Source organism: Schistocerca serialis, chromosome 4, assembly GCF_023864345.2.
Source record: "Schistocerca serialis cubense isolate TAMUIC-IGC-003099 chromosome 4, iqSchSeri2.2, whole genome shotgun sequence".
NCBI classification, from domain to species: Eukaryota; Metazoa; Arthropoda; class Insecta; order Orthoptera; family Acrididae; genus Schistocerca; species Schistocerca serialis.
The window spans coordinates 42,456,036-42,468,565 of record NC_064641.1 but is presented as its reverse complement, the minus strand read 5'-3'; the positions used below and the strand labels follow the sequence as shown (position 1 = coordinate 42,468,565).

The 12,530-nt window shown below is 43.0% G+C and overlaps 1 protein-coding gene across 1 annotated transcript in view; it reads right to left on the bottom strand.

Annotated features, from left to right (window-relative positions):
- Positions 1–12,530, bottom strand: part of LOC126474214 (gastrin/cholecystokinin type B receptor-like) — a 374,680-nt gene that overhangs the window by 94,189 nt on the left and 267,961 nt on the right. The gene's annotated exons all lie outside the window — the stretch shown is intronic.

Below are 12,530 nucleotides of genomic sequence, written 5' to 3'. Positions count from 1 at the left end.
TCGCGTAAAACTGAAGTAATGTCTGGCGTTCCGCAAAGAAGGGTTGTAGGCCCTCTGCTGCTCCAGATCTACATAAACGATCTAGGAGACATCTGAGCAGCCCTCTTAGGTGATTTGCAGATTATGCCGTCATTCAACACCTTGTAAAGTCATCAGATGATGAAAACGAATTCAAAAATGATTTAGACAAGACATGTAGATGCGAAAGTGGCAACTGACTCTAATGAGAAGTGTATGGTTATCCATATGGGTACTAGAACAAATCCGCTAAATTGCTGTTACGCAATGAGTCGCACAAATCTAAAGGCTTTCAATTCAATTAAATGCCTAAGGATTACAATTACGAATAACTTAAACTGGAATGATCACGTAGATAATGTTGCAGGGAAAATAAAGCAAAGATGACGATTTATTGGCAGAACACTTAGCAAATGTGAAGGGCTTATTTCAATAGTGGTACAAGTCCATTTTTGTCCATATTGAGATACAGAGTCCTAAAGTTAAATGAGCGCTGAAAAATCTGCAATTGAGATACCAGAAATATTGAAGCATATGGCTTCTTGCTAGAGATGAACCTTTCTTTCTGTTTGTTTGGCTCATTAATTTCAGAAGAATTATAGACAGAAAAGTGGAGGTAATGGACCTGTACCACTATAGAAATAAGCCCTTCATGTAATAGGTCTACTAAAGAGACTGCTTACACTACGCTTGTCCGCCGTCTTGCGGAGTATTGCTGGGCTGTGTGGGATTCGCATCAGATACGATTGACGGCTGACATCGAAAAAGTTAGAAGAAGGGCACCTCGTTTCATGTTATTAAGAAGTAGTGGAGAGAGTGACACAGATATGATTCACGGATGAGGATGGCAACCACTAAAACGAAGGCGTTTTTCGCTGTTGCGGGACCTTCTAATGAAATTTCAATCACCAACTTTCTCCTCAGAGTGTGAAAATAATTTTTGGCGTCGAGCCACATCGTGAGAAATGATCATCATGATAAAATAGGAGAAATCAAAGTGCACAGGGAAAGATTTAAGTATTCGTTTTTCCTGCGGGTTGTTTGGGAGTTGAATGGTAGAGAAACTACTTGTCAGGCACTTAATTGTGAATTGCAGAGTAATCTGTAGATGTAGATATAGTATTACACTTATAATCTGTTCTGGGCGTAGGTATAATGTTTAATTATCACTACAAATAGTATTTTGTTTATTACTTACTGTGCCTGACCAGATTATGGCCCTGACCAGCAAAACACAAACAAAGTGAAGTATTCCTTAGCGGAATACCTCCACAAGATCGCAAGTAGATGTAATTAAATTTAGTTTAGAGAACGAACAAATGTTGAACACTGTCAATCTGTTGTTTCTTGTGCAGTACAACAAAAGAAAATAAACGTTCTACAGAAACTCTTCTCAATGATATGAAGGAGAAGTTCTTAACAAACAACTGTGCTTCAACAAAAAGAAAAAAGATTCTTAAGAGTGTAGATAACATTCTCTTGACTAATAAAAAGTCCTTCCTCGAAACAGAGCACAGACTTGTGGTACGTCAGTCGCTGGCTGGCAAAGATGGAATTGCTTCTAGTCGGCCCCGAGCGGGCAGATATATTTTCGGGGTGGGTGGTTACAATTTTCCTGTTGGCTATCGAAGTTGCAGCGGATGCAACAATAGATGCACGTCTGGAGCGATCCCTGTTACTATTTTCTGTGCCATCTCGCTGGTTAACCGGCAACTCAACCTGGAGGTAATTAGTCCTCTGAGTGGTGAAATGAAATATTCTCAGGAATAAAACCCAAACGATTCGTTCCTGTTTCAGTCACGAAACTAAATTATTTTCAAAAGGTTATTACTATTATCATAAATTTTAAACCTGTAATATTGATTGTATAAGTTATCGATGATTATTTTTTCCCGGCGGGGCCAGGGATTTTCTCTGCCTCGTGATGACTGGGTGTTGTGTGATGTCCTTAGGTTAGTTAGGTTTAAGTAGTTCTAAGTTCTGATAATGTTGACTGGAATACTCTCTTTCAAATTCTAAAGGTGGCAGGGGTAAAATACAGGGAGCGAAAGGCTATTTACAACTTGTACAGAAACCAGATGGCAGTTATAAGAGTTGAGGGACATGAAAGGGAAGCAGTGGTTGGGAAGGGAGTAAGACAGGGTTGTAGCCTCTCCCCGATGTTATTCAATCTCTATATTGAGCAAGCAGTAAAGGAAACAAAAGAAAAATTTGGAGTAGGTATTAAAATCCATGGAGAAGAAATAAAAACTTTGAGGTTCGCCGATGACATTGTAATTCTGTCAGAGACAGCAAAGGACCTGGAAGAGCAGTTGAACGGAATGGACAGTGTCTTGAAAGGAGGATATAAGATGAACATCAACAAAAGCAAAACGAGGATAACGGAATGTAGTCAAATTAAATCGGTCGATGCTGAGGGGATTAGATTAGGAAATGAGACACTTAAAGTAGTAAAGGAGTTTTGCTATTTGGGGAGCAAAATAACTGATGATGGACGAAGTAGAGAGGATATAAAATGTAGACTGGCAATGGCAACGAAAGCGTTTCTGAAGAAGAGAAATTTGTTAACATCGAGTATAGATTTAAGTGTCAGGAAGTTATTTCTGAAAGTATTTGTATGGAGTGTAGCCATGTATGGAAGTGAAACATGGACGGTAAATAGTTTGGACAAGAAGAGAATAGAAGCTTTTGAAATGTGGTGCTACAGAAGAATGCTGAAGATTAGATGGGTAGATCACATAACTAATGAGGAAGTATTGAATAGGATTGGGGAGAAGAGAAGTTTGTGGCACAACTTGACCAGAAGAAGGGATCGGTTGGTAGCACATGTTCTGAGGCATCAAGGGATCACCAATTTAGTATTGGAGGGCAGCGTGGAGGGTAAAAATCGTAGAGGGAGACCAAGAGATGAATACACTAAGCAGATTGAGAAGGATGTAGGTTGCAGTAGGTACTGGGAGATGAAGAAGCTTGCACAGGATAGAGTAGCATGGAGAGCTGCATCAAACCAGTCTCAGGACTGAAGACCACAACAACAACAACAAGTTCTAGGGGACTGATGACCATAGCTGTTAAGTCCCATAGTGCTCAGAGCCATTACTTTTTCTCATTTAGAAACATTAATCCGGTGGACGTTATAGGTTCCTCACTTAGTCCACCCACTACACACATATGCTGTGCTTCGTCCCGTACATTGTTGATGATGAAAGTAAGACACATACGCAATAAATACTAAATATCTTAAGAAAATGTCTTCTCCAAGTTGCAGGTAGTACCTGCAGTCGTTCAGAAACGCTTCATTACTCGCTTCGAAACAGTCAGTACGGCACAGCAGTAACAACATAAGGCTGTACACAGTATTGTTATTACACTTGTTAGATACAAGGCATTAAAAGCCTGAAGTCGTCCAATCAAGTGATTCAAAAACAGTAAATATAGTGTACACATCTGAACTTGTTTGATTGGGGTTGCAGTGAGAATCACAAACAAGTGCTGCAATAGGGGGGAGTACTGCAGGGAAGTATATCTTGTAGCAAGTGTCTACCCTCATTGTGGATAGTTAGCCTTCTTACCTGAGAAGAGGTTGTGGGTAGCACCTGCGTTGCACCACGCACCTACCCCCCCCCCCCCCCCCCCCGCCCCGCCCTCTTACCACACACACAAACTAAATGTCATTCATCTTTCATCATCTTAAAAATAAAAGTTTTCCAAGGAAAGTCTTTGATTCTACAGTTTAGTTAGGTGCTAAAGTTGTTGATAATGTGAGGGAGGGGGGGGGGGGCAACAGATGGTGGTGGTGGTGGTTGGGGTGGGGGGCAGGGTGGTGGTACTAGCTAATGTCTGACAGCACTCAGGGGTAATGGTCTAAGAGGGGTTGGAACCACTGCTCTAGAGACTGAGCCAGATACTGTGGAAACCAACATGAACGCAGGGGTCGAGCTGACGATAACCCGCTAAGTACATATGCGTTGCGGGTTGGCGGCGTCAAAGGTGAAGCCCACAGACAGGTAAAAAAAAAATTACAAAACTTTCTAATAATAATAATAATAGTAACTGACACTAATTATAATACTTATAATTGTAATTGTAATAATAAAGTGTATTTAGGATGATGTAAATTAGCTTAATACATCTGGAGCCATGTTTAATGTAACGAGAAGCTAAATGAATAAAGTAAGAGGGGAGGACTGAAATCACAGTGACAGTAGCTGTTAGAAAAGAACGGGATATAAGCAGAGAAAAAGAAAAGGAGACTGAGTTTAACGTCTTGTCAACATCGAGATCATTAGGGACGGGGCACAAGCTCGGATGGTGTCAGGGATGGGGAAGGAAATCCGCCATACCCTTTCATAGGAACCATCCCGGAATTTGCCAGGAGCGATTTCTACATCTACGTCTCCATGGATACACCGTGAATCACACTTAAGTGCCTGTCAGAGGGTACGTCGCACCACCTTCACAATAATTCTCTATTAGTCCAATCTCGAACAGCTCGCGGAAAAAACGAACACGTATATCTTTCCGTGCGAGCTCTGATTTCTCTTATTTTATTATGATGGTCGTTTCTGCCTTTCTAGGATGGCGTCAACAAAATATTTTCGCATAAGGAGGAGAAAGGTGGTGACTGAAATTTCGTGAGAAGATTACATCGCAAAGAAAAACGCCTTTCTTTTAATGATGGCCACCCACAACATGTATCATGTCAGTGACACTCTCACACCTATTTCGCGATAATACAAAACGTGCTGCTCTTCTCTGAACTTTCTCGATATACTCCGTTAATCTTAGCTGGCAAGGATCACAGCCCTCGTAGCAGTATTCCAAAAGAGGACGGACAAGCGTACTGTAGGCGGTCTCTTTAGTAGATCTGTTATATTTTCTAAGTGTTCTGCCAATAAAACGCAGTCTTTGGTTTGCCTCCCCACAGCATTTTCTATGCGTTCTTTCCGACTTAAGTTGCTCGTATTTGTCATTCCTAGGTATTTCGTTGAAGTTGCGGCCTTTATATTTGATTAATTTATCGTTCAACCGAAGTTTAAGGGATTCCTTTTAGTACTCATGTAGATGACCTCACACTTTTCATTATTTATGGCCAACTGTCGATTTTCGCACCATACAGATATCTTTTCTAAATCGTTTTGTAACCTGTTTTGATCTTTGGATGACTTTACTTGCGACTGTCTGTAACCATCCACATATACCTGAATAGGCCCTCCACGTGGCAAAATATTTTTTCTAGCTTTTCTAGTTATGAGAACTTTATGAAAGAGTGTATTGTTGTCAATGAAGCGTAGTTATACTTGGAGTCTTTGTTCTCATTTATCAGCCGTTAAGTCTAGTTACTCAATTTTCGTGCTTTACCTTTATGAATGTGCTCTGTATACTCGCATTGCACATCGCGAGTTGTGTGCTGCAGGTACATTTTTTACGAAAGTAAATCGCAAATACGGCAATTGAAATTTGGTTTTCGACAGTCAGATAAATATTCCTAATAGTAGCAGGTTGTAGAACAGACGATCGTTCCGTGCGCATAGGTAGGCCAACAAATTTAATTATCAGAATTCATGTCTACTGTGAGGTACAGCTATTGTCGGAATGTATTTGTGAAAATATGAGTTCAGAGACTTCATTGAGCAAAATATTTCAGAAAACTGATGTCTTGTAAGTTTTCAGGCAGTTTATAATAAAGTCAGATGCGTTAATTTATACGTTCACTTTCTGGTGTAATGATTGTTTACAAGATTAAGATAAAGATCAAAAATATTCAGGGGCGACATTTTGTTTTGCAGTCGAGTAGCATATGTAGAGTTAATTGAAATCGGACTATTCTGTCGTTGGCGAATTGTTTGATGTACTGGCTGGCCTGGATTTCACATCGTGTAGCTTGAGCTTCACATACTTTCGTTCAAAATTTATTAATAGTGTTGCCCTGCGCTGCGATTCAAGCATTTCCATATCAAAATACGTTTTACATACATTTATCAAATACCGACCACCAGACGCCAACACGGGTTTATATGAAGGTTTTTAAACTAATGTTTCAACGTGTTGTTTCTGGCGACTCCTTACGTCGTTGAGAGGTGAAGGCTAGGTTGAAAGGAAGACCAAAAATTCCCTGGTATGACTGCGGTACTTTTTTAAATTTTTAAAATTTTTTAAGAATCTCATTTTGTTCGTTATAGACCACACGGCCGATATGATTTTAAACAGCTCATCTCTAGGTTTTGATGAGTGAGTTTGCGAGTATAAAAATATGTGAAATGTATGGCCACATTTTTTTGACTGCATTTACTAAGCAGCTTTTATTATTTGCACCGCAAAGGGACTGTAGACTTTAGTGTTTGACATAAATTTCGACTTTATATCTCGACCCATTTCTGAGACAAAGGGGTCTCAACAGGTGGACAAAGAGACAGAGGGCAACAAATGAAAAAAATTCTTCTATAATTACAAATTAAGGGTTTTCGGATTTTTTACCTTTACTTGTTCTGTGGAAACTAGCTTCTTGTCAGATTTCATGATTCTGGGTCAACAATAAGTACCTAATAGGTTTTGGAAAGCGAGTTTGCGAATATCGGCGTATGCGACATAAACAGCAGTGTATTTTGACTGCAATGACTTTTTTTTGAGTCAAAAGCTTCTGACTGGGTTGATGCGGTCCGCCACAAATTCCTCTCCTGTGCAAACCTCTTCTTCTCAGAGTAGCACTTGCAACATAGGTCCTCAATTACACTACTGGCTATTAAAATTTATACACCACGAAGATGACGTGCTACAGACGCGAAATTTAACCGACAGGAAGAAGATGCTGTGATATGCAAACGTTTAGCTTTTCAGAGCATTCACACAAGGTTGGCGCCGGTGGCGACACCTACAACGTGCGGACATGAGGAACGTTTCCAACCGATTTCTCATACACAAACAGCAGTTGACCGGCGTTGCCTGGTGAAACGTCGTTGGTATGCCTCGTGTAAGGAGGAGACATGCGTACCACCACGTTTCCGACTTTGATAAAGGTCGGATTGTAGCCTATCGCGATTGCAGTTTATCGTATCGCGACATTGATGCTCGCGTTGGTCGAGATCCAATGACTGTTAGCAGAATATGGAATCGGTGGGTTCAGGAGTGTAATACGGAATTCCGTGCTGGATCCCAACGGCCTCGTATCACTAGCAGTCCAGATGACAGGCATCTTATCCACATGGATGTAATGGATAGTGCAGCCACATCTCGATCCCTGAGTCAGCAGATGGGGACGTTTGCAAGACAACAACCATCTGCACGAACAGTTCGACGACGTTTGGAGCAGCATGGCTTATCAGCTCGGAGACCATGGCTGCAGTTACCCTTGACGCTGCATCACAGATAGGAGCACCTGCGATGGTGTACGCAACGACGAACCTGGGTGCATGAATGGCAAAACGTCACTTTTTCGGATGAATCCAGGTTCTGTTTGAAGCATCATGATGGTCGCATCCGTGTTTGGCGACATCGCGGTGAACGCACATTGGAAGCGTGTATTCGTCATCGCCATAATGGCGTATCACCCAGCGTGATGGTATGGGGTGCCATTGGTTACACGTCTCGGTCACCTCTTGTTCGCAATGGCGGCACTTTGAACAGTGGACGTTACATTTCAGATGTGTTACGAGCCGTGGCTATACCCTTCATTGGATCCCTGCGAAACCCCACATTTCAGCAGGATAATGCACGACCGCATGTTGCAGGTCCTGTATGGGCCTTTCTGGATATAGAAAATGTTCGACGGCTGCCCTGGCCAGCACATTCTCCAGACCTCTCACCAATTGAAAACGTCTGGTCAATGGTGGCTGAGCCACTGGCTCGTCACAATACGCCAGTCACTACTCTTAATGAACTGTGGTATCGTGCTGAAGCTGTATGGGCAGCTGTATCTGTACACGCCATCAAAGCTCTGTTTGACTCAATGCCCAGGCGTATGAAGGCCGTTATTACGGCCAGAGGTGGTTTTTCTGGGTACTAGTTTCTCAGGATCTATGCACTCAAATTGCGTGGAAATGTAATCACGTGTCAGTACTAGTACAACATATTTGTCCAATGAATACCCGTTTATCATTTGCATTTCTTCTTGATGTAGCAATTTTCATGGCCAGTAGTGTATTTTCTGGATGTATTCCCATCTCTGTCTTCCTCTATACTGTTTGCCCTTTATAGCTCCCTCTAGTACCATGGAACCCATTCTGTGCTAGCAGATGTCCTACCGTCTTGTCCCTTCTTCTTGTTAGTGTTTTCCATCTACTCCTTTTCTCGCGATTATGAGGAGAACCCCTTTTCTTACCGTAGCAGTCCACCCTCTATGGCCGGCCGCGGTGGTCTAGCGGTTCTAGTCGCTCAGTCAGGAACCGCGCGACTGCTACGGTCGCAGGTTCGAATCCTGCCTCGGGCATGGGTGTGTGTGATGTCCTTAGGTTAGTTAGGTTTAAGTAGTTCTAAGTTCTAGGGGACTTATGACCACAGATGTTGAGTGCCATAGTGCTCAGAGCCATTTGAACCATTTTTTGAATCCACCCTCTATGTTTGACATTAGCACAAACTTCTTCCCCAAATTAAGGATGTGTCTGATACTAGTAGACACTTCTTGGTCAGGAATGTCCTCTTTGCCAGTGCTAGTCTCCTTTTGAAGTGCTTTCTCCCTCCATCTTGGGTTATTATTCTGCCTAGGTAGCAACGTTCCTTAACTTCATTTACTTCGTGCCCAACAATCCTGATCTTAAGTTTCTCGCTGTTCTCATTACTTTCATCTTTCATCGATGTACTCTCAGTTCATATTCTGTACCCATAAGACTGTTCATTCCATTCAGCAGATTCAGTAATTCTTCTTCACTTTCACTGTGGATAGCGATGTCATCAGAGTATCTTATCATTGATATCCTTTCTCCTTGAATTTTAATTCCATTCTTGAACCTTCCTTTAATATCCGCAATTGCTTATTCTCTGTATAGATTGAACAGTAGGAGCGAAAAACTACATCCCTATCTCACACCCTTTTTAATCCGAGCACTTCGTTCTCGGTCTTTTACTCTTGCCTCTTGGCTCTTATACATATTGTATATTACCCGCCTATGCCTATAGCTTATCCCTGTTTTTCTCAGAATTTCAAATATCTTAATAGTTGAAGTTGTGGTACGCATTTTCCGGGTCGAGAAATCGTATGAACGTATCTCGAGTTTTCTTTAGTCTTGCTTCCATTATCAACCGCAGCGTCGGCATTGCTGCTCTGGTGCATTTACCTTCCTAAAAGCCAAGCTGATCGCCATGTAACATATTCTAAATTTTCTTTTCCATTATCCTAATATTATTCTTGTCAGAAACTTGGAAGCATGAGCTGTTGAGCTGATTTTATTATAATTCTCGCACTTTTCGGCTCTTGCAATGTTGGGAATTGTGTGGACGATATTTTCCCGGAAATCAGACTCATACTTTCTACACACCAACGTGAACAGCAGTTTTGTTGCCACTTCCCTCAATGATTTTAAAAACTCTAATGGAACGTTATCTGTCCCTTCTACGTTATTCGATCTTCAGCCTTCCAATGCTCAGATTCTAATACTGGATTCCCTAACTCCTCCATACTGAGTCCTATTTCTTCTTCTATCACCTTACTGGACAACTCTTCTCCTCATAGTGGCCTTCAATGTATGCTTTTCATCTGTCCGCTCTCTCACTCCTTTCCATTTACACTACTGGCCATTAAAATTGCTACACCAAGAAGAAATGCTGATGATAAACGGGCATTCATTGGACACATGTATTATACTAGGACTGACATGTGATTACATTTTCACGCAATTTGCGTGCATAGATCCTGAGAAACCAGTACCCAGAACAAGCACCTCTGGCCGTAATAACGGCCTTGATACGCCTGGGCATTGATTCAAACAGAGCATGGATAGCGTGTACAGGTACAGCTGCCCATACAGCTTCAACACGGTACCACAGTTCATCAAGAGTAGTGACTGGCGTCTTGTGAAGAGCCAGTTGCTCGGCCACCTTTGACCAGACGTCTTCAGTTGGTGAGAGATCTGGAGAATGTGCTGACCAGGGCAGCAGTCGAACATTTTCTGTATCCAGAAAGGCCCATACAGGACCTACAACATGCGGTCGTGCATTATCCTGCTGAAATGTAGGGATTCGCAGGGATCGAATGAAGGGTAGAGCCACGGGTCGTAACACATCTGAAATGTAACGTCCACTGTTCAGAGTGCCATCAATGCGAACAAGAGATGACCGAGACGTGTAACCAATGACACCCCATACCATCACGCCGGGGGATACGCCAGTATGGCGATGACGAATACACGCTTCCAAGGTATGTTCACCGCGATGTCGCCAAACACGGATGCGACCATCATGATGCTGTAAACAGAACCAGGATTCATCCGAAAAAATGACGTTTTGTTATTCCTGCACCCAGGTTCGCCGTTGAGTACACCATCGCATGCGCTCCTGTGATGCAGCGTCAAGGATAATCGCAGCCACAGTCTCAGAGCTGATAGTCCATGCTGCTGCAAACGTCGTCGAACTGATCGTGCAGATGGTTGTTGTCTTGCAAACGTCCCCATCTGTTGACTCATGGATCGAAAGTGGCTGCACGATCCGTTACAGCCATGCGGATAAGATGCCTGTCACCTCGACTGCTAGTGATACGAGGCCGTTGGGATCCAGCACGGCGTTCCGTTTTACCTTCCTCAACCCAATGATTCCATATTCTGCTAACAGTCATTAGATCTCGATCAACGCGAGCAGCAATGTCGCTATACGATAAACCGCAATCGCGATAGGCTACAATCCGACCTTAATCAAAGTCTGAAACGTGATGGTACGCATTTCTCCTCCTTACACGAGAAATCACAACAACGTTTCACCAGGCAACGCCGATAAACTGCTGTTTGTGTATGAGAAATCGGTTGGAAACGTTCCTCATATCAGCACGTTGTAGGTGTCGCCACCGGCGCCAACCTTGTGTGAATGCTCTGAAAAGCTAATCATTTACACATCACAGCATCTTCTTGCTGTCGGTTAAATTTCGCTTCTGTAGCACGTCATCTTCGTGGTGTAGCAATTATAGTGGCCAGTAGTGTAACAGCGGAATTCCCATTACACTCTTAATGTTACCACCCTTGCTTATAATTTCATCGAAGGTTGTTTTGACTTTCCTAGACGCTGAGGCAGTCCGTCCGACACTGACTGCATTGAGTTAGCTTAAATATGTCAGATCGACAATGGCTCATAGATCTTAGTATTCGACATATATTTCAACTCGATACTTCAATTCGGGTCTGACAAAAAGGGGTGTTCACAGTCGGAGGGACAGACAGACGGTCGGACAAAGGAGTGATCCCAAAAGGGTTCGGTTTTTACGGAATGAGGTACAGAACCCACAAAACAGCTACGTACTTGAGCGAAAACTGTGGTTCATAATGTGGTGAATGTTCTTTCTGACGTATCCAAAGGAACAGACCCCATTTCGATCCTGCAGCCACTATGAATCGAGACACAAAGGATTTAATGACATTATCCGCCATTGGGCACTAATTTAAGTCAGCTGGGAAAGTTGAAAATTTGTGCCGGACAGGTGTTCGAGCCCAGGTCTCCCGTCTACTATGAAGATGTACTGACCACTGCGCCATCCAGACACAGTGGTCATCAGAACTTCACGGACTACCCAATCACGCCTACCGTCAGACCCAAATTCTCATCTTATCCACACAGTATTGATGTAAAACTTCCTGCCAGATTAAAACTGTGTGCCGGACCGAGACTCGAACTCGGGGCCTTTGCCTCTCGCGGGCAAGTGCTCTACCATCTGAGCTATTCAAGCACAACTCACGCTCCGTCCTCACAGCTTTAATTCCGCCAGTACCTCGTCTCCTACCTTCCAAACTTCACAGAAACTCTCCTGCGAACCTTGTAGAACTAGCACTCCTGGAAGAAAGGATATTGCGGAGACATGGGTTAGCCACAGCCCGGGAGATGTTTCTAGAATGAAATTTTCACTCTACAGTGGAGTGTGCGCTGATATGAAACTTCCTGGAAGTTTAAAACTGGCTGAGATAGTGGCGTACTCCTGTAATCCAAGCTTCCGGGAGGCCGTTGTGTGAGAGAGATCTGGAAACAACTACAGATTCGGCCGTTTTATGAGCTCAGGAACGACCGCGATGCCTTCATCGAGCTCTGCAGATTGACAGATGGCAGTGCGGAATTTTCGGCTAGTAGTGGCTCGGGGTTAAGAGAAGTCGAAAGCAGTTAGCAAAACTACATCCAGTTTTAATCTGCCAGGAAGTTTCATATCAGCGCACAGTCCGCTGTAGTATGAAAATTTCGTTCTCGAAACATCCCCCAGGACGGGGCTAAGCCATGTCTCCGCAATATCCTTTCTTCCAGGAGTGCTAGTTCTGCAAGGTTCGCAGGAGAGCTTCTGTGAAGTTTGGAAGGTAGGTGACGAGGTACTGGCGGAATTAAAGCTGTGAGGA